The sequence below is a fragment of the Schistocerca gregaria genome, chromosome 4 (genome assembly GCF_023897955.1).
Source record: "Schistocerca gregaria isolate iqSchGreg1 chromosome 4, iqSchGreg1.2, whole genome shotgun sequence".
NCBI classification, from domain to species: Eukaryota; Metazoa; Arthropoda; class Insecta; order Orthoptera; family Acrididae; genus Schistocerca; species Schistocerca gregaria.
In genome coordinates this window covers 692967486-692990206 of record NC_064923.1, presented here as the reverse complement: position 1 = coordinate 692990206, position 22721 = coordinate 692967486, and positions in this window count along the sequence as shown.

Below are 22721 nucleotides of genomic sequence, written 5' to 3'. Positions count from 1 at the left end.
AGTAAAGGCAGTGTGATCACGATTATTAAACAATTGGGGTACTCAAAAGTTTGTGCACGGTGGGTTCCAAGAATGTTAACCGATCAGAATAAAGAGGCAAGGAAAACAATAGCCTCCCAACACTTGCAGCGCTTCCGTTTGGAGGGAGATGAGTTTCTGAAAAAAATTGTGACCGGGGACGAAACATGGGTGCATTTTTTTGAACCCGAATCAAAGAGGCAGTCAATGGAGTGGCGTCACACAAGCTCGCCGAGGAAGAAAAAGTTCAAAACTGTGCGATCGGCAGAGAAAGTTATGGCAACAGTTTTCTGGGATACAGAGGGTGTGATTCTGGTTGATTTTTTGGAGCAGGGATGCACAATAAATTCTGTTCAATACGTCACAACCCTCAAAAAACTTAAAGCACGTCTTCAGCGAGTTCGCCCAACAAAATCAATGGCAGATGTTCTTCTTTTGCATGACAATGCAAGACCACACACCAGTCGTCACACCTCTGACGAGATTGTCAAAATTGGATGGGAAGTTTTGCCTCATCCCCCATACAGCCCTGACCTGGCACCATCAGACTTCCATCTGTTCGGGCCACTAAAAGAAGCTCATCGTGGGATTCATTTTGAAGATGAGGAGGCCGTCAAAACATCCGTGCGTCAATGGCTTAGGAAGCAGAGCTGTGATTTTTACCGTGCTGGGATACATGCCCTTGTTCAAAGATGGACCAAAACTGTAGAGATGGGCGGAGATTCATTGAAAAATGACAAAATGATCCTCAATGTTGTGGTTTTCAACCTATGTAATTGCATTTAAATTTCCTGACAATTAAACATAGAAAAAAAATAGGAGGCATTACTTTTTGACTGACCCTCGTATTCAGTGAAACACCTAATTAGACTGGAAAACTCGGAAGGAGATATTGAGAAAATTGGAACATGGAGGCGGTAACAAGGTTATATATATATATATATATATATATATATATATATATATATATATATATATATATATACTCCTGGAAATTGAAATAAGAACACCGTGAATTTATTGTCCCAGGAAGGGGAAACTTTATTGACACGTTCCTGGGGTCAGATACATCACATGATCACACTGACAGAACCACAGGCACATAGACACAGGCAACAGAGCATGCACAATGTCGCCACTAGTACAGTGTATATCCACTTTCGCAGCAAAGCAGGCTGCTATTCTCCCATGGAGACGATCGTAGAGATGCTGGATGTAGTCCTGTGGAACGGCTTGCCGTGCCATTTCCACCTGGCGCCTCAGTTGGACCAGCGTTCGTGCTGGACGTGCAGACCGCGTGAGACGACGCTTCATCCAGTCTCAAACATGCTCAATGGGGGACAGATCCGGAGATCTTGCTGGCCAGGGTAGTTGACTTATACCTTCTAGAGCACGTTGGGTGGCACGGGATACATGCGGACGTGCATTGTCCTGTTGGAACAGCAAGCTCCCTTGACGGTCTAGGAATGGTAGAACGATGGGTTCGATGACGGTTTGGATGTACCGTGCACTATTCAGGGTCCCCTCGACGATCACCAGAGGTGTACGGCCAGTATAGGAGATCGCTCCCACACGATGATGCCGGGTATAGGCCCTGTGTGCCTCGGTCGTATGCAGTCCTGATTGTAGCGTTCATCTGCACGGCTCCAAACACGCATACGACCATCATTGGCACCAAGGCAGAAGCGACTCTCATCGCTGAAGACGACACGTCTCCATTCGTCCCTCCATTCACGCCTGTCGCGACACCACTGGAGGCGGGCTGCATGATGTTGGGGCGTGAGCGGAAGACGGCCTAACGGTGTGCGGGACCGTAGCCCAGCTTCATGGAGACGGTTGCGAATGGTCCTCGCCGATACCCCAGGAGCAACAGTGTCCATAATTTGCTGGGAAGTGGTGGTGCGGTCCCCTACGGCACTGCGTAGGATCCTACGGTCTTGGCGTGCATCCGTGCGTCGCTGCGGTCCGGTCCCAGGTCGACGGGCACGTGCACCATCCGCCGACCACTGTCGACAACATCGATGTACTGTGGAGACCTCACGCCCCACGTGTTGAGCAATTCGGCGGTACGTCCACCCGGCCTCCCGCATGCCCACTATACGCCCTCGCTCAAAGTCCGTCAACTGCACATACGGTTCACGTCCACGCTGTCGCGGCATGCTACCAGTGTTAAAGACTGCGATGGAGCTCCGTATGCCACGGCAAACTGGCTGACACTGACGGCGGCGGTACACAAATCTGCGCAGCTAGCGCCATTCGACGGCCAACACCGCGGTTCCTGGTGTGTCCGCTGTGCCGTGCGTGTGATCACTGCTTGTACAGCCCTCTCGCAGTGTCCGGAGCAGGTATGGTGGGTCTGACACACCGGTGTCAATGTGTTGTTTTTTCCATTTTCAGGAGTGTATATATATATGGGGGAGAAACTGCTGAGGTCAAGTAGCATGCGATGCTAGTTTGGTTGGTTCAGTTGAGCATAAGTTTTATTTTTTTTCTGTATGGTTAACTGTGACGCGGAATTTGTTGTTTGGCAGATGAACGTGTGACAGACTGTAATTGGTTGACGGAAATTAGTAATGGACTGGTTTTGTAAAACTTAAGATGAGGTTTTATAGGACCAACTACATAAAGGGAAGGTACTTGATGTTGTATCTGAAAGACTGATGGAAACTTAGGCTTGTGTGTGTGTGTGTGAGTGTGTGTGTGTGTGTGTGTGTGTGTGTGTGTGTGTGTGTGTGTGTGTGTGAGAGAGAGAGAGAGAGAGAGAGGGGGGGGGGGAAGGAGGGGCGGGTTGGGTGGGCGTGTGGCGATAATTGGGACGGATGAACTGGTTCGACTGGAGAGAGATGCACTGATGAGCGAAAATATTATAACCATCTCCCACCGCGAAATTGAGTGCATGTGTTCGCGTTGCCTGCGGTCATGGGCTGTGCGGCTGATCCCGGCGAAGGTTCGAGTCCACTCCGGGCATGGGTGTGTATGTTTGTCCTTTGGATAATTTAGATTAAGTAGTGTGTAAGCTTAGGGACTGATGACCTTGCAGTTAAGTCCCAAAAGATTTCACACACATTTGAACATTTTGTTCGCGTTGCAAGTCCGTGACATGCTAAGAGAACTATATAAGTGGAGCAAAGGCGACTGGGGAATCGTTTTAGCGACGATACGGGTCGTGAGTGGGGAAGTTCACTGTGATAAAATTGATTTATCTTTTTCTATGTAGGTAGTTGATCTCCAACCCTTTCTGATGAGCATCGCACTGTTGTGAGCATTTGTGGGATGTAGTTGAATGACAATGAAACTAAGAGTAGGCAGCAAGGTGTTGGACGTCCAAGCCTTATCACAGAATATGGTCGTGAGATCGCTCGATCTGTAAAGCAGACAGGGTTGCAGTGTTTCGTAGATGTGGAATCAGAGTACAGAGCTGGAGAAGGAGCACGTACTTCGGTGGCCACTGTTCAGTGCACAGTGTGGAATGTTCGGCTCTCCAGCAGACGACTGCAAAACTTTCCCATATTGACCCAATGATATTGTCAGCTGACACATGGTCATCAAGATTGGGCCGTAAATCAGTGAAAAAGAATCACCTGTTCGGATGATTCGCGTTTATGTTACACCAAGTGGATGGTAATATTCGCTACACGTTGTCATCCAGCTGTTCGAAACATGCACCGCGCCATAGGACGCAGGTGATTGGGTGCAATGTTATTATAGTGTGAATACTCACCTGGGTGTCCATGGGATCTGCAGTGGCGATTGAAGGTGCCATACCTGCAGTCGACTATGTTAACATTATAGTGGATTACCTGCATCTCATCATGGTTGATGTCCTTCCCAATTAAGATGGAATGTTCCAACGGGATAACCGAGCGAACTCAAGGACAGAGTCGTGCTCCAGTTGTTGCGGGAGCATCATAGTGAACTCACGTTGATGTTCGCTTCATTATAATTCCATTCTTTGATCGCAATGTTTATTTGTATCCGGTAATTAATTTCGGTCTTGAATGAGCATTTCAGGCCTGAGTAGAAACGTCACGTTGACGTTTTTGCCACCAAATTCCCCTGATCTGAGCCAGATGGATCACATCTTGGACACCAGTCAGCTCCACGCCTATGAATCGCCAACCAATGCTTTACGAGAATTGTGTGATCCTGTGTAGATGTCTTGTTTGACTCATCTAACCCCCTTCGGAAAGTATTTTGGCTCATAATGGCATGTTATGTTCTTGAACGCCTCTTCGATGACTCTTTGCAGATCCGCAGAAAAATGTTTCATAAAAAAATCAAAATAGATGTAATATCGCAGACAAATACGTTTAAAATATCCTTGCAGTCATAAACCTGTCCACTGTCTGAGCACTATGGGACTTAGAACTACTTAAACCTAACTAAACCTAACGACATCACACACATCCAAGTTCGAGGCAGGATTCGAACCTGCGACCGTAGCGGTCACGCGGTTCCTGACTGTAGTGCCTAGAACCGCTCGGCCACCCCAGCCGATTATTTGCCCAGTTTTCATGTTCATGGTGATAGCATGTCCTTAGCTGTTTCATACTGAGAGCAGCATGAATGCAAATAGCATGTGGATACAGTGTGGCAGTCATTTATGAGTGTATGTGACATTTTCTAATAGATACTCATCGATGATGAGCAACTGACTAAATCCACGATGGTTCGACAGTCGCAAATAGATGTATCGCGCAACTGTACTCTACATGTCTTGGAGTGACTGGATTAAAGAACAACCTCTGCAGACTACTAACGACCAGTTCCTATCGATAGACACGAGAAAAATTTAATCATAGATACAGTTATGAGTACATGGACTGACAACGCCAAAACTCCTGAAAAGAACAAGACAGGCACAATTTCGTCGTTCGACAGCTGACTTACCTTAATTTTATAAAACTGACTGTGAGTCCTCATAGACATCGTATGGAGGTAGCATAAGTTAATAATCTGCAGTAACAGTAATCACAAAATATTTATTAACTCTGTACAAAAACAAGCGAAGGAATCATTAGTCTGGCAAAGGTAAAGAAATAGGAAAATTCAGATAAACTTCTGGTTTGTTAAAATAATCATTACAACAAAACCACGTGTAATTTAATGCGAGGCGTTGCATCTGCTTCACTTCACACAGTTACATTTGGCTCGACTCTCGATTCGGCAGTATTAATAATAGGGAGAAATATTTCCCATCTGTTTGGTGAATGAAAATAACGATATCTAATTCCGTATCTCGGGTTAAATATTGGACGCGAACGTAATCAATGCTGAATACAACGTTTACCCTAGTCGTCATTTCGTTACGTGGTTCGTCGGATAGCCTAATCCTTACCTTGGATCGCTGAGTAAAATGTATGGTAATGTATGTGTGCTTGTAAAACTCAAATTAAAAAAAGAAACTCGCACTTTGAGAACTAATATTGCTGCCACTCTCAACATCAGTACCAATATTATATCATGATCTTACCTTCAACTGAGTGGCAACAGAATTATCAGAGCACAAGTTATCTGATACGAAAAACTCCCAAGCGGCCTCTTCGGCTCAGAACTGCTTCTTGTCACATACTCACAATAGCAAGCACTGCCAACGTAAAATTGACCAGCACAGTCTAAGTCATAATATGCACTGCACTAGATGGCAAGCCAACTGAGGACTACGCACATGCGACAACAGCTGGCCGACTGCTTCCATACAACTGCCGCCTTGCAACTACCTCTTTTGCTTCCTTCAAACATAGCGCGCTCACGTAGAACCACCACGTCCTAGCCATTCATTGGCTGAGACATTCAGTCCAAATCAAGCCAATGGAACCAAAATACCATGTAGGAAAGGGATATCGAAATAGACGAGCGAGCGGTCGTGAAATACAACTTGTATACCAAGGGGCTCTTCTGCAAAATCATGTAATTGAAATGAACGATAGATGAACTAACAGACACCTTTCACCACATGCACTGAAACTGTTTGGGTCTTGCGGAACCGAAAAATGGCACATCTAGGGTTTGAACTACAGTGGACTGCACGTGTGATGGTAGCAGTTGGCTCAGCATTTCCTATTCATTACGCATGAAAATGGACACAGCATTCAGGAATATAAATATTGTCTGAAAGTCTCATTTACAGTCAGTAGTGTGGCTCAGTACATTTAGTAATGTAGCTCCGTTTAGCGTAAAATAAGAAAGAAAAGTAAACTACCCACTCAATAAACTTCCACGATAGAATGCTTCTTTATACCCTCAGTTGAAGAAAATGTGTGCAAACCCCTATGAAAACCAGGTGATGTGGAGAAGTTCCCTTTGAGCTGGTGCGCTGCTGGCGCAAGTCTCCGTCGATTGTCATCCCGATTATTGTGAGTCGATTTTCGATGCCTGCTTGTCTTCTTCGCATCTTTGGCTGATGGCTATTTAAACGCGGGGCGCGTTCTGCTGGGGTTGCTCGCGGCCAAGAAACGCCGGGACTGGCGACAGACATGCACCCGTTTAAATGCTACCCTCCCTATCAACTCATCCAAGTTCTGGTCCGCCTTCCGTCGCCTTACCGGAACTAAGCCCTCCCCCTACTATCCTCTTTCCCATGATGATCACCCCTTCCCTGACACCCTTAGTAAGGCCAATCACTTTGCCCCCTACCTGTCTGATGTCTTTTCCATCCCCGATGGTCCCCAGTTCGATTACTCCCTCTTCCCGGATGTCCGCGATCGAACTGACACCTCTATCCCTCCCCTCGCACCTTGTTTCCAGTACTTGGACAACATTACACACACGGAACTCAGTGCCCCAATCACTACACAGGATCTCATTGCTACTCTCCGCACAAAACACAACACCGCTCCTGGTCACGATCGTGTCACCTATTGTCACCTTCGCGAAGCTCCTGCCTCTTTCCTCTCCACCTTGGCCAGGCTCTACAATGTAGTCCTGTCCACCAGTTACTACACCGACCTGTGGAAAACCTTCCGTCTCCTGATGTTCCTTATACCTGGCAAACCGCCGTCTGCCGTCTCTTCCTACCGTCCTATCAGCCTTACCTCGGTCTTCAGCAAGGTCCTGGAATCTATCCTCTCCCGCCGCATCCACCAGTATCTCCGCCAGCACCGCCTCCATCCAGTTACCCAGTGTGGCTTTCGGCCGTCCTTCTCTTCCGACGACCTTCTCCTTCACCTCACTCATCTCCTTTCTGACTAGCTTAATTCCCATCGCTCCGCTATCTTCCTCTCTCTGGACCTCGAACGAGCTTATGACCGCGTATGGCATTTCGGTCTCCTCTTCAAGCTCCAAACCTTCGCCCTTCCCATTAACTACGTCCGTCTGATCGGCTCCTTTCTCTCCCACCGTCCTTCCTACGTCACCTTCCATAACACGGATTTCTACACCTTTTTTCCCTCTGCCGGTGTGCCCCAAGGCTCCGTCCTCTTCCCCCTTCTGTACCTTTTGTATACGGCGGACATACCGCCGCCGTCACCACCCGTCCACCTTCTCCAGTTAGCCGATGACACCGCCATCCTTGCCCTTGCCCCCACCCTGCAGCGCTCCCATTACCTTCTCCAATCCCATCTTGACCGCTTCACCGCTTGGTGCAACCAGTGGTTGCTCAAGGTCAATTCCTCCAAAACCCAGACTATCATTGTAGGCAAAACCACCCTTTCCTTCCTCCTCCTTGATTTCTATCTCACCATCTATGGCCGTCCTGTCGCCCTCACTCCCACCCTCAAGTACCTTGGCGTCACCCTCGACCGTTGCCTCTCCTGGACACCCCATCTCTGGACAATCCAAGCCAAGGCACACTCCTGACTCCGCTTCCTCAAGAAGAAATTTCCTTCGCGTCTGTGACATGTTACTCAAAGTGAAGGAACAGGAGTCGTCGAGTTGTTCCTTGATCGGCTCTATTCATGTTAATTGAATACCCGAGTGCACTGAAAAATATCTTGATTGTTTCAGTTACTTGTCACTATTTTTGGTCTGGCCGCCTGATATGTTGACGGCATTTAAGGGAGAGCTAGCTACGCACAACAAACAGACATGAAGCCGTGCATAATGCGTAGCTGGAGGTCATACCAAGTAGTGTGAAAGTCTGTGCATGGCGTTCGAGAGCGGGCTGAAATAATTTTCCCCATTTCCTTTTTCTATGTTATTATTTTATTTGTATGTTCTGGAGAATGTGGTAATCAAATTTTAAGAGCTGTCACTGGCAAGTGTTGACGTAGGTTAGTTCGGCTTGGGTTCATTTTGTGCCGTGTATAATTAAAGGTTTATTTATAACCAGTTGGGCACATATGTTTTGTGTATCTGATGCGCCAGAATGTTGTCTGCTGCTGACGTGTCTATGTTTCAGGTAATTTGCAGTTGTCGACGCGAACAAACTCCGATGGCGGTATCACGGTGGAAGAGGGAGACTTAAGGACCTGGTTCGGTATCTATGGTTACGCTGTTAGTGTCCTGCAATTCCATCTTTCCTGTGGAGCCTTCTAGTTTCCCGGAATCTTAAGTGTAGCTTCAAGTTGAGTACAGTTCTGCTTCACCTTCTGGTCCGTGAATCTGTTGCAACCTTTCGGTCTGCTCGCATCCATCACTAATTTCCAACGTAAAATTGTAGTAGCCCCATTTTAAGACTTTTAATATGCTATTATTATATTCTGGGGATTAAATGTATGTTACCCTTGTACCTGCAAGTAATAGTAAAGAGAAGCTGAGTGTATTAATCTGATAATACTTTTAATTTGTTAGAGTTCCTTAAGATCAGTCAATGGAAGATGTGTTAGTTGTGGGAAGTAGTTTTAGAATTTCATATGAGTTATGTGAAAGCCACCTTCTATGGAAGTCATGGGCATGTTTAAAAGGTTTGTGCGATTCCCTTGTCAGTTAAATTTGATGAATGTTGGTTTTACGAACATTGTTTTGATTAGTGAAAACTGGTTGGGTAAATTTTGAAAGATCTGCATCTATCGGACTTATATGCATAAATGTTTGAATCTGAGTTCTGCAGGTGGTTCCGTTGGGCAGGTGCCTTTTAATATAATCGTTGTTGCTGTTCATTTCATTAGAGCATGTGTGTAAGTAGGCTGTCTAGGTTTTTTTATTGGTAACACCACGTAGCGCTTTGTATAAAAAAATCACTGGCTGTGCTGTGTGCAGTCAGTGGCTGGTTGGCATTGATGTAATACTCGCCATTGTAGTGTTGGGCAGCTGGATGTTAACAGCGCGTAGCGTTGCGCAGTTGGAGGTGAGCCGGCAGCAGTGGTGGATGTTGGGAGAGAGATGGCGGAGTTTTGAAATCTGTAAGACGGGATGTCATGAACTGCTATATACATTATGACTATTAAGGTAAATACATTGTTTGTTCTCTATTAAAATCTTTCATTTGCTAACTATGCCTATCAGTAGTTAGTGCCTTCCGTAGTTTGAATCTTTTATTTAGATGGCAGTAGTGGCGCTCGCTGTATTGCAGTAGTTCGAGTAATCAAGATTTTTGTGAGGTAAGTGATTTGTGAAACGTATAGGTTAATGTTAGTCAGGGCCATTCTTTTGTAGGGATTTTCGAAAGTCAGATTGCGTTGCGCTAAAAATATTGTGTGTCAGCTTCAGCACAGTTTTGTATAATTTTTCTAAGGGGACGTTCCATGTGTTTGTAATAAAGAAGTGTATTTCAACTACAAAGTAGTTATGTGTTTAATTTAGATGGGTAAAAAAAAATAAACACATCACCCTTGCCAGCAGGAAGTCATTCAAACAAGTCCTATACGCATTCATTTTTGGACATGTTTACCTTTTTTGAAATGTCTGATACTTACGCCGTTGTCTCTCACAGACCAACGATGCAGTAAATTGTTGTCAGGTTGTTCTCAAATATGATTTTATTTGTCTACAGTAGCTACTGGTGATGTGTATCTTCAGCAGGAAATCACAAACTCTGAAATTTTTTAAGAGAAAAGAAAAGCACACAGATAAAGTGGTGTTTCTTGAGTTTCTTGAGTTCACCTGACCAGAATCTTATTGGCTACAGGCCCAGCCATCGAGTGACATGGGCGTTCGCTGGACAGGCCAGGTTTAAGGCACGCAAGCCACCTCTTGAGGCACCAAGGTGAGAGGGGTACCAGATATGCCCAAGTGCAAGGTCTGTATACACTGCGTTTGATAAATAGTAGCAAAAATTTGTCACATTTTAAAGTGTACGAGGGAAAAAGAGGGAGGGGGTGGTGCCAAATTACAAGGTGCTTGTCTGAAAAAAATCTTCTCGAAGCGGCCGTGGCTATGGATATAGCCCCAACCATTCTCCGTAAGCTTTTCGCGTCGCGTCGTGTATCATCCGTCAGCAGTCGTGGTATCTACGTCAACATCTACGAACGCCATGATGTCTTATGATATGTAATGGAGGGCATTTTGCGTATCACCCTTTCCTGTTCCAGTGGCGAATAGTGTCAAGGAAGATGAGTTAATAATAACCTGGGTGCAGGCCCGGGTCTCTAATTTTACATAACTGGTCTTTTGGCAATGTTTACATAACAGAAATCAATATGGGTTGACTAATAAGGCACATACGCTCTCGAAATTTAAACAGCAAACCAAACGAGATACCCGGTACTCTCGTGTCTGGATTTGATGTCCATCTGCGTGGCACTTTTACCCGTACAAGGTGAAACTGCGACGAAATCCGCATATCTGCGTTGGATTTTATCTCTTTCCTCCTCCAGTCCTGCCTGGTAAAGTTTCCAGAACGGCGAACTGCACTCAGCCAAACGGGTTTTATATGCTTCGTGGGTAGCTTACACCGTCTGAGGAATCTGCCAGTGAATCTCAGCATGCCACTTGTCTTACCAGCCTTCAGTTTTATGTGGTAGTTTCATGTTAATTCAATAATTCTACGTAATAACATATATTTAAGGTAAGAGACTTTCATTGATAGTCCGGCAATACTGTTATCTTAGAATATCGGGGCTTGCATTCTTCTTAAGGATAAAACATCAAATGTTTCTGTTGAATTTTAACGCCAATCACCATACCAACATGAGATCTCTTCCAGTGTTTCCGTATGTCGCTACTGCTTTCTAGGGCTCTGGCTTCTCTATGTGCAACTGCATCAGGAGACACTTGCCTCATCGAACTTCCAACGTTAACCTGCAGATCATTATATGTAGTCTGTACAAAAAGCAGAAAATTTTAATGTTTCGAGAAGATGAAAAGAACTCTTTCCATATGTGCAAAAAGTAACAGGTGCAGCGTTAACCCACTGTCGTCCCTGAAGGTTGTGACACTAGTGATGTTAAGAGGCGAGCATGTGTCGTGTCATGAGCATTGATTTACATATATTGATCAAACCGTTTGTCGGTTTACATTGATACATTTCTCGAAACTGGGGCTAATAAGTGTCCACTACTCTCAGAACAACCATGTTATTTGTGAGTATTGCCTGCAGCTGCAGCAACTACCACACAGGCAACACGTTCTTCAGGACTGTATTAGACAATCATTAACAAGAAGTTATCAGTTGTGCTTTAATGTAAACGGATGACATCTTCAACAAAATCTCTAAAATAATATTCAACACACGGCAGCATCCACACGTGACTGTCCGTCACTAGCGCCGATGCACTTTAAAGTGCTTTTTTTATGCTCTCTAAACGCTCGGAAACTTTCTATACGTATTTTTTGCTCCATTTGCGTTGTTCTCTTGTGGTAATCCAATTAAGATGGTACGCTGATTTTGTTTTTGTTTTCTAAGTACTCTTAAATTCAGGTACAAAGCTGGCATCATACATAGAAAGAAAGATCCTTTACCATTTAGCTGCAATATAGCAGGTCAGCAACTGGAATAGTTAATTCCATAAATTATTTGGGAGTAGGCATTAGGAGTGATTTAAAATGGAATGACCATATAAACTTAATCGTCGGTAAAGCAGGTGCCGCCGGCCAGAGTGGCCGTGCGGTTCTAGGGAGTACAGTCTGGAACAGGTTCGAATCCTGCCTCGGGCATGGATGTGTGTGGTGTCCTTAGGTTAGTTAGGTTTAATTAGTTCTATGTTCTAGGCGACTGATAACCTTAGAAGTTACGTCCAATAGTGCTCAGAGTCATTTGACCAATGTTTCGAAACTCCAGTGGAACAATCTGCAAGAAACACGCTCAGTAGCTCGGTACGGGCTTCTATTGAATTTTCGAGAACACACCTTCACCGACGAGTCAGGCAGTATATTGCTCCCTCCTACGTATATCTCGTGAAGAAACCATGAGGACAAAATCAGAGAGATTAAAGCCCACATAGAGGCATACCGATAATCTTTCTTTCCACGAACAATACGAGACTAGAATAGAAGTGAGAACCGATAGGGTACTCAAGGTACCCTCCGCCACATAGGGTCAGGTGGCTTGCGGATTATGGATGTAGCTGTAGATGTCCAGACTACTCACTATCACAAAGGAAGAGAAACCAACAAATAGTAGTAGTAGTAGTAGAGGGGTTTTGGGCGCACGACAGCAAGGTCTTCAGCGCCCGTTAAGTAACTTAGTGAGACGGGTGTCAAGAAAAATCCCAGAACAGGAATATAAAACGGAACAGAAAACATGGGTAGCAATAGTTGAAATACATGTGCTCACCCACACCAAAGCGTGGGATGAAGCAGAGCGTCAGCAGTAAAACATGGACAACACAGGAAGAAAATGTTAGAGGGAGCTAAAACAACGTAGCAGATGGAAGTGGCTGGCTGACTGCAAAGAAAAAAGGGGAGGAGTCAGCCACTCTGCGATACACTAAAACCTCCAGCCTAAAAGTTTAGGCCAGAGTCCAGACACATCACAAAACTTAAAACCGTAGACACACACGTTTCATCAGTAGCTAAAACAGAAGGCAGATCCCCATCAACTTGTGCTTCTGCCCATGGATCACGGTATAAAATGCAGTCTGTTAAAATGTGCCGGACAGAGATGTGCACACCACAAGCGAAACCAACAAAGTTAATTCTTTTATTCTAATCATAGATTCGAACTCCCAGTAAATTCCTGAGTACATTGGTACCTAACTCAAACGGGTCCGTTAATTAATTAACAAGTCGTCAATCTTAATTACACATTTAATACTACTAAACTAATTTTCACAGGCATAAAGGAGTTACTGGCTGCGAGTGGGCATTCATTGAAACCAATGATTGTTTTCCCAGGTCCACTGACGCTGCCGAGGTAATGTCTACATAGAGGAATATTTGTTGCAGAGGGTATATAATATAGAGAACACCAAACATGGCAAAATCAACTTTGGTTTCCTGGCAGTTATTTCGAAAAGTTGTTGAAGCCAAGCAGTGGCGAAGGGATACCACGTCTTCCACGTTCTGGGGATACGCAACAGTCCGGATGTAACACCATAGTACGATATTACGTTTTTTTCCCCTTCTGATTAATTATGCTTTGCGTAAAGTGTATTTTTTATATGTGCTCTTTGATATGTTGTACTATGTTTTCTCTTTACTGGCTAATTGCTTTTGTTGTAATTACAAATAGATGGTTTTGGTTAAATAATTTTGTATTGATTTGTTAATAAGGGGAAATGCAATGTTTGCTTACAAATGTTTACTTGCTTCTTGGTAACTGCTGATCCACTTTTAGGGCTCTTTGTTCTTGTTATTGTAAAAGATAGAGTGCTTCCCCTCTAAAACGGAAGTTATTTAGCTCGCGCAAATTGCGGTTGGTGTGAGTGAAAAGGTGGACGCGAGAGTCCGTCGGAGGCTAGGTACCGTACAGTTGGCAGCTAGTGATTGAAAGGTGCACTGCCCAGGTGCCGAGTGAGGCTTTTGGTGCTTGGGTCTATTACGCCAAAGCCTCGCGTGGATGAATGGATTTAATACAATGTTCTGTGGCCTGTAAGTAATATAAAATCTTTAAATGAAACAATAAGTTTACTGTTACCAGTCACTGTTTATTTGTTTCCACGACGCGTTTCAAAGGTTTAAACCTCCATCATCAGGTGGATATACATCAGTTAATATGGCATTTGTGTGTTTGTGTTGTGTTACGATTTCTTTGGAGGAAGTTGTGACACTGTCTCCAGTGGTCACAGGATCCTTTCACAGTCGTAACACATCACATGAACACTACAATATGATAGTGTTCATGTGATGTGTTACGACTGTGAAAGGATCCTGTGACCACTGGAGACAGTGTCACAACTTCCTCCAAAGAAATCGTAACACAACACAAACACACAAATGCCATATTAACTGATGTATATCCACCTGATGATGGAGGTTTAAACCTTTGAAACGCGTCGTGGAAACAAATAAACAGTGACTGGTAACAGTAAACTTATTGTTTCATTTAATGTCAATAACAGTCACGGTAAAGCCTAACCTAAAAATGTTCGCATTTAAAGTTAAAAATATAAAATCTGATGATCGTCGCCATGAAATAAATAACAGAGCATTTCAGTTCCAACGGCAAGTCCATCTGCCATTATATACTCGCCACCAATACAGCGCAATCACTGTAACTTAGAGGAGGAATCATTTTAAAGTGATGGACCAGCCCATTTAGTATGTGCAAATAAAAGGTACCTCAGATCAAAATTTACAACAATGATTTCCGAGTGTCCAGATTGTGAGAAAAGATAATCGAAAAGAAAGACAATTGTTTGATTAATTTTGTTTGAAACTGAGTGAAAAAAGGCTATAAAAGTTACTGTGGATTTAGGTAAAGTTGAGGGGGAAGTAAGTGTAGTTTTTGTGAAAGCCTCCCGGTGATTCAACTAATTCATTTTGAAGTGCTGTGGACTACTTGCTTAATATCTGGTTTCAAAAGTAAAGAACTATAGTGATGACTAATAGCCAACAATCCATTTTGACGTTAACTTTAAAGTAAATGTTCTTAAAGAGAGGTTTGAAATGCAATACCTGGTGAACATATTTACTGTAAAACCTGTTATAAATGGTTCAAATGGCTCTGAGCACTATGGGACTTAACATCTCAGGTCATCAGTCACCTAAAACTTAGAACTACTTAAACCAAACTAACCTAAGGACATCACACATATCCACGCCCAAGGCAGTATTCGAACCTGTGACGGTAGCGGTCGCGCGGTTTCAGACTGTAGCGCTTCGAACCACTCGGCCACCCCGGCCGCCAAAGAAATCTGTTATAAAAATGCACACAAGATAGTCAGTATTTCAAAAGAATAATTCCAAAAGTTGACTTTCTTTAAATTATTCATGAAAGGGTGTTAGTTTTACAACAGTGGTCAAGATTAAGGGCCTCCAATTGAAAGTTGCTAAAAATACATAAAGTTATTGGATTAACGAATATTCTCGCTGCTCTTGAAGTTTATATTGCGTTTTGTGCACATTGTGTGCTAAAAAGTGTAATATCAGGTTATGAGCACCCACTTACTGTTTCATTCTCACTGAAGGTAAATTTACTATGAATAACATTTTCCATGAGTATAGTTACTTCTTTGCTTTTAAAGAAAAGTGTGAATATTTATGCAAGTGAAATTTAACTGAATTTGTGCTGTGTAGGAAATATCTGACAAAATAAGACTACACCCATGCCCATTTTCCAGTTTATTATTGGCTTTCATTTGTTGTGTTGATGAAGTTAGTCAGGTTTGACAAAGTATTTAAAATTGATGAGTGTAACAGTGTCTTTTGTATTTGTGAAGACAGGCATGTTCTACAATAGCTCTTAGTATCCCCTTTACTAATTTTTAATTGTGACTGTGTTCATTGTACTTTCGTAGGAAAGAAGTATAGGTTGTGTTTTTCCATTAAAACGCTTACTTTTTCTTTAAAAGAAATAGCACACATTTCTACGCCTAAGTAGGCTGGCGCCCGTATTCTATTTAATTGGAGCAAATGATTAGTTAAAACAGTTTCTAAATTGGATCAGTTACCTTCAGTGTGTTTACGTTACGTCAATTTTATGTCCGATAAGCATAACACTTTATGAATTTCACTGTTAATTCTGCAAAAATACTCACAGGGGGTAAAATTACACTACATCTAAACAACATAACTGGTTATAAATATAGTATCAGTACACAAACGGTGCAGTGTTATACGTGGCTTTTCCCCTTGACAGGACTAATTGTTCTGTTGGGGCATAGTGCGTAGTAAATCAAATTTGGTAAGTGATGGCAAACACACGTAGGCAGGTAATGTTATAGGGCCACCATTCTTAGAGGCAACAGCTTGGCTGTTTCTTTCGGTCAGAACAGCAGGAACGGATACACCCTCAACTTCTGCTCGTTTGGCTACAAGGAACTTTTCTTATATCGCAGAGGAGTACGGCACTTCATCGACCAAGTCTGTAATTAGCCGGAGGGCAGCTCTCCACCGCCATTCTGTTTCAGTTTCTAAAGGTGTCGACGCTGTGAGGTTTATTGTGCAGCAGTCATCGTCATTTTCTGGCAAGTAATGAATTCCATTATCACGCTTGTGATGTTTAGAATATTGCGAAGCACTGCCCGACTACTATGTTTGCGACTGTGACGCCACTAAGTTTACACCGCAAGATACATCTGCATCTACGTCTTTACTCTGCTAATCCAAATAAATTTCCTGGCACAGGGATCAATGAACGCACCTTAAGCTGTCTCTCTAGCGTTCCACTGTCAAACGGTGCGCGGGAAAAACTAGAACTTAAATTTTCGGTGCGAGCACTGATTTCTCTTATTTTATCGTCATTAGCATTTCTCCCTATGTAATTGGGTGCCAACAGAATGTTTTTGTAATCGGAGGAGAAAACTAGTGATTGAAATTTCATAAGAAGGTCCCGTGGCAACGAAAAATGCCTTTGTTTTAATAATTGCCACCACAATTCACGTATCATGTCTGTTGCACGATTTCCCCTACTTTTTATAACACAAAACGAGATGCCGTTGTTTGAACTTTTTCGATTTCATCCGTCAGTCCCACCTGATGCGGATCCCAAACCGCACAGCAATACTCCAGAATAGGGCGCTTTAGTAGCACTGTTGCACCTTTTAAGTGTTCTGCCAATGAAGCGCAGTCTTTGGTTTGCTCTACCCACACCACTTTCGTTTCAATTTACGTTATTTCTGATTGTTATCCCTAAGTACTTAGCTCAATTTACAGCCTTCAGGTATGTGTGACTTATCGCGTTATCGAAATTTAGCTAATTTCTTTTAGTACTCGTGTGAATAACTTCACATTTTTCTTTATTTAGGTCAATTGAAAGTTTTCGCACAATACAGATATCTGATCTAAATCATTTTACAATTCGTTTGGGTCATCTGATGACTTAACAAAACGATAAATGACAGTATCATTGGCAACCGCTACTCAGATAGTCTCCTATGTCATTAATACGGACCAGGAACGATAGAGGGCCTATAACACTTCCTCGGGGAACGCCGGATTTTACTTCTGATTTACTCGATGAATTTCCGTCTATTACTACGAACTGACCTTTCCGACAGGAAATCACGAATCCAGTCGCACAACTGAGGCGATATTCCATAGGCATGCAGTTTGGTTAGAAGACGCTTGTGAAGAACGGTGTCGAAAGCCTTCTGAAAATCTAAAAGTATGGGATCAATTTGACATCCCCCGTCGATAGCACCCATTACTTCTGAATCCGTGCTGGCTATATGTCAATAAATCGTTTTCTTGGAGGTAATTCATAACGTTCGAACACAGTATATTTTAAAAAAAAAACGTACTGCATATCGACGTTAGTTATATGGGCCTGTAATTACTCCTATCTCCCTTTTTTGGGTATTGGTGCGGCTTGAGCAATTTTCCAGTCTTTGGTTGCTGAGCTTTCTGTGAGCGAGCTGTTGTACATAACTGCTAAATATGGAGTTATTTTATCAGCATACTCTGAAAGGAACCTGACTGGTATACAATCTGGACCGGAGTCCTTACCTTTGTTAAGTGCTCTATGGTGCTTTGCTAGAGCGAGGATATCTACTTCTGTGTTTCCCATCTTAGCAGTTGTTCTTGATCAGAATGTAGAAATATTTACTTCGTCTTCTTTGGTGAAGGAGTTCCGGAAAACCATATTTAATAACACTGCTTTTGTGGCACTGTCATCAGTGACGTCGCCTGTGTTATCGTGCAGTGAAGACATTGATTGAGTCTTGGCACCGGTGTGATTTATTTATGAGCAGAATCTTTTTGAGTTTTCTGCCAGATTCCGAGACAGAATTTCGCTTTGGACATTATCTTAAGCATCTCGAATTGAAGTATGCGCTATCTTTAGAACTTCAGCAAAAGTATTTTGCGTATCGACAGGTGGCTAGTGAGCTCTACTCGTATTGTACGACCCCTGCTACTGTTATCGTATTCTTGACTCACAGCTAGCTCCTTTCGTGGTAGTGATTCTGTTAATTTATTTTTGCGCTGTCTCTACGGACTGATCTTTACCTTGGAGACGTTGTTTGTGTGAACTTTTTATCTTCCGACTAGTCCTACGGCTAGCCCAGCAGTTGCTTTTCTTTGCGTAATTGTTTAGGGAACTTGTGACACAACTACCTCTCACTTACCTGTCCATTTCTAAGCAGATGATTTTTCAGACTAGCCCACTTCCATTGGTCTGTGGCTTCCCTGCTGCATCTCTTTGTTAATCAGTTCTGTCCTGAGCTACGAAACACCTAGTGTAAGAAACGATGTCCGACACCAGAGGAAGATCAGTACATGAATTATCAGCTAGGGCACAGTGGTAGTCCATACATATCCAAAGATCATTTCTTCCATCTTTTGATACTCTGTCTTAATTCAGACTCTCACGAGGAGAGACGACAGAGAGCCCTGCTACAGCTGTCCACTCAACAAACATACGCTACAATCATGGGCGTCGGAATCTGGTGCTTTCAGATATCGTGAATCAACAGCTCCTGCAGAGATTCTCTCGATAACACTTCCTCAGAAAGATCGTACCAAAAGACGACTTGTTCTACCTTCATCAGGTATACAACGCATACTACACACCGTTACTGTCACTAATTCAGCCGGCCGGTGTGGTCGAGCGGTTGTAGGCGCTTCAGTCTGGAACCGCGCGACCGTTACGGTCGCATGTTTGAATCCTGCTTCGTGCATGGATGTGTGTGATGTCCTTAGGTTAGTTAGGTTTAAGTAGTTTTAAGTTCTAGGGGACTGATGACCTCAGAAGTTAAGTCCCTTAGTGCCCAGAGCCATTTTTTGTCACTAATTCAATTCCGAGTACTGCAATGTGGAATAGGAACGTGGTGACTGCTATTAAAGCTATAAGCTTAGTTAAATTCTTCTAGCGTTTAGCTTAATTGAGATACAGAGATTTCGTACCTTATTCCGTATTTATCGGAAATTCCTTGCGGAAACACAATTGCTAAAATTAATACTATTAGTGGCTTGAGAAACTGTAATTGTCACTTTTTAGCTAAAGCCTTGGATTTCTCATTTCCCAATGACCACTCCTCTGATGGGAATCATGAATTGCATTTTTCACCATGGAAGACCCCACGGCCTTTTAGTGAAGCTCAAGGTACAGGGGTGGATAAAAATATGGAAATACCAAAGAACACAACAAATTACAACGCCTAACACGTTTAGGAAAATAATTCTTTTTCGAATCCGTTTCCAGTTTTCTCGCAATACCGTCTTGTCTGGTTTACAAGGAAATCTCAGACGCCATTTACTTGAAAGTAGTGGCAAGTTCAGATACCGATGATGGAGGTGGATACTAATTACGCACCCTTCTGTCCAATTTAGACCACAAAGACTCACCAATAATAAGATCAGGGACTGTGGTGGTCAGGGCACATTCCAGTTCATACTCGTACAGGCAGAACCATTCCTCAACGATGCGAGGTGTGTTAACCGGGATCTTGTCGTCCAGGAGCACAGTATCACCAATGGCAACAAAGACTGTACCATGGTATTGACCTGATCAGCCAAAATGGTCTGGTAATCTTTGGCAGTATTGCGACCTAACAGAGTAGCCGTGGGGCTCATGGAATTCAACTGTTCGGCTGCCCAGATCAACACTCAGCCTTCATTATGTTGGACTCTTGAGCTGTAAACTCAGCTAGAGGAGCCGCGTGGGGTAGCTGGTCTGTCTGAGATGACTTGCCACGCTTCACGAAGCTGCCCCCGCCGGAGGTTCGATTCCTCCTTCTGGCATGGGTGTGTGTGTTGTTCTTAGAGTATGGTAGTTAGATTAAGTAGTGTAAGCCTAGGGACCGATGACTTCAGCAGTTTGGTTCCATAGGAACATACCACAAATTTCCAAAAATTTAGCCAGAAGGTAGAAACAGTAGGAAAAGTACTCTTCCGGCCAAACGACTTTCTTCGTAGTCCCCTGTCCCGGTTTTATGGCTTCGGCATCGCGTTTTCCTGTCACGAGCAATTGCTTTACTGATGGGTCGTTTTGGAATCCCAGCTCGCCCTATATTTGCCTGTTTATGGTGCTCCCTCCGCGGTGTTTTAATGATGACAGGATTCGCGAGTGTGACTTCCAGTTCGGCAGTTACTTTTGCAGCTCTCGTCATCTTATTTTTCATTATAATCATCTACAGGGACTGTCTGCTACAAGAACACATTCTTTCATTCGCGTTGTGACTTAGCGGTAGATTTTCTTGCGCTTTCCCTGTATGCCACTTAAATGTTCAGTATGGTGCCACTTGAAACACCAAACACTTCTTCTGCCTTCGCTATGGAAGCACCCACAATGATAGCGCCAACGATTTTCCCACATCCCAATTTACTCTGCTCCGAAAAAATGCACTTACAACTACTCAAAATGCGATTCCGACCTCGTATGACACTTGCGACGTATTGAACATATTTCGCAAGTGGCATCCGGAGGTTAGTCTAGCATCTCTATATATTTAGGCATGCATTTCTTACGGAGTTTCCATATTTGTGTAAAATCGTTGTACGTATTTGGTTCAAATGACAAGCTCGTCCTTATTATTAATGTAACGCCTGGTACTTGACTTATTCTCATTCGACTTACCGACACATTTCATACAATATAATAAATGTTTGTTTTCTACCATAGGTGAATTTGGGGGAAAAGAAGTAAAGAAGGTTTTATAAAGCGAAATACTCTCTAATAGGCCTCCAAATATATTGAAGGATCTCATACGACGGATGGATCACCGTATCCACGTATCCTGACCTCCCAAGTTCTGACGAGCAAAATTTCTTTGTCGGCAAGAATGTGAACTGCCTATCAGTCAGCGTCACCATAGTAGTAAGAATTAGTGGTCGCTGCTCCATTGTAAAGTTGCAGCGGAGTATCAACAACATTGGTAATGTTAATTTCCTTTGAATAAATGATTGGCCCAATCTAAACATTTCCTATCGACTACAATGCTTTAGTAGCTGGTCCATAGCCTACATGATAATCTTTGTTGACTTCTTTCGTAGTGCTGTTCTGTATGTGACGGAAATTAAAACTGGCTACAGCTTATTTGTACGAATCCTCTAGACAATTTGAGCTTAAACGTTTCGAAAGAGGTCTGCATTTTTATTCGTCGTGAGGATATACAAGGTGTTCAAAAAAGAAGTGTCACATATTCGGTCGGGAAGTAGTGGTGCTCAAAATTAGATTGCAAGTTCCGAGATTAATATTTCTGAAAACCAATACCTCTGGAGGTATGGGCGGTTTTATCTGTGACGCATAATAAGTGGTATTCGATTATGACACAGTGAATTACGACCATACGCGCTTAAGGGCAGGTGTAATCCTCAAAAAGTCGTGGAGATGAGGCATCAAGATTACTTCAGTAACAATGTTCAGGCAGGAATTATACTGTGATAATTACCAGCGCTGTTGGAGAACATAACACTTACAGAACGACAATGATTGTGTTTTATGAGCGGTGGGGTACCAGCCCATCTTCTACGGATCGTGCGACAGTAAATCACCATAACGTTTCGTGGGAGATGGTTTTGATCAAGAAGGTCCAGTAGCATGGCGTTTCCATAATTTGGGCCTGATTCCGTTGGATTCTTGTCTATGGGGACATTTGAAGGCATTGATGTGGGCCGAACCCATCGACAATATGAAGACGTTACAGGACCGAGTGACTAATGCATGTGACGCGATCCAAATGGGGCCATATGGAAAAGTGAGTTACTGATTACGAAGAACTACTGAGCGTTGTGTCTGCATGCATGGTAACACATACAGCACTGCCTTTAGTTTCTCTTTCTACGTAACGCGCAGAGAAACGGAAATGGGAGAGCAGACTGGCCTATATCTTAGCAGGAATTGGTTTGCGGATATTCCTGAAGCGTTTGATCTGATTACAAATAAGAGTAGTGAGTTCGGAAAGCAAAGATGCATATGTCATCAAGCAATGAGTAGAATTTTGTGGAGAAGTAACGTATCTGACATAACCACTAATCCGAATAATACGGAGATGACAGTGGTGAATCGTAATGGCTATGTGTGAAGAAAATACCCGGTACAACTCATGAAATGCAATACGGAAACCGACCTTACATATCGTTTAGTGCCACTTACACAGTTGCAACAGAGAGGACAACATGTTTACCTTTTAGCGGAACTTCTGGGTTAGGAGGACTTCATAGTAACTCATTTTCTTTAGCGAGGAAGGGAACATACGCTATAAATTCTTTACTGGTTTCTTTGTACCAATAACAATAACAATGGCGTGTGACGAGGGCCTCCCGTAGGGTAGACTGCTCGCCTGGTGCAAGTCTTTTGATTTGACGCCACTTCGGCGACTTGCGCGTCGATAGGGATGATGATG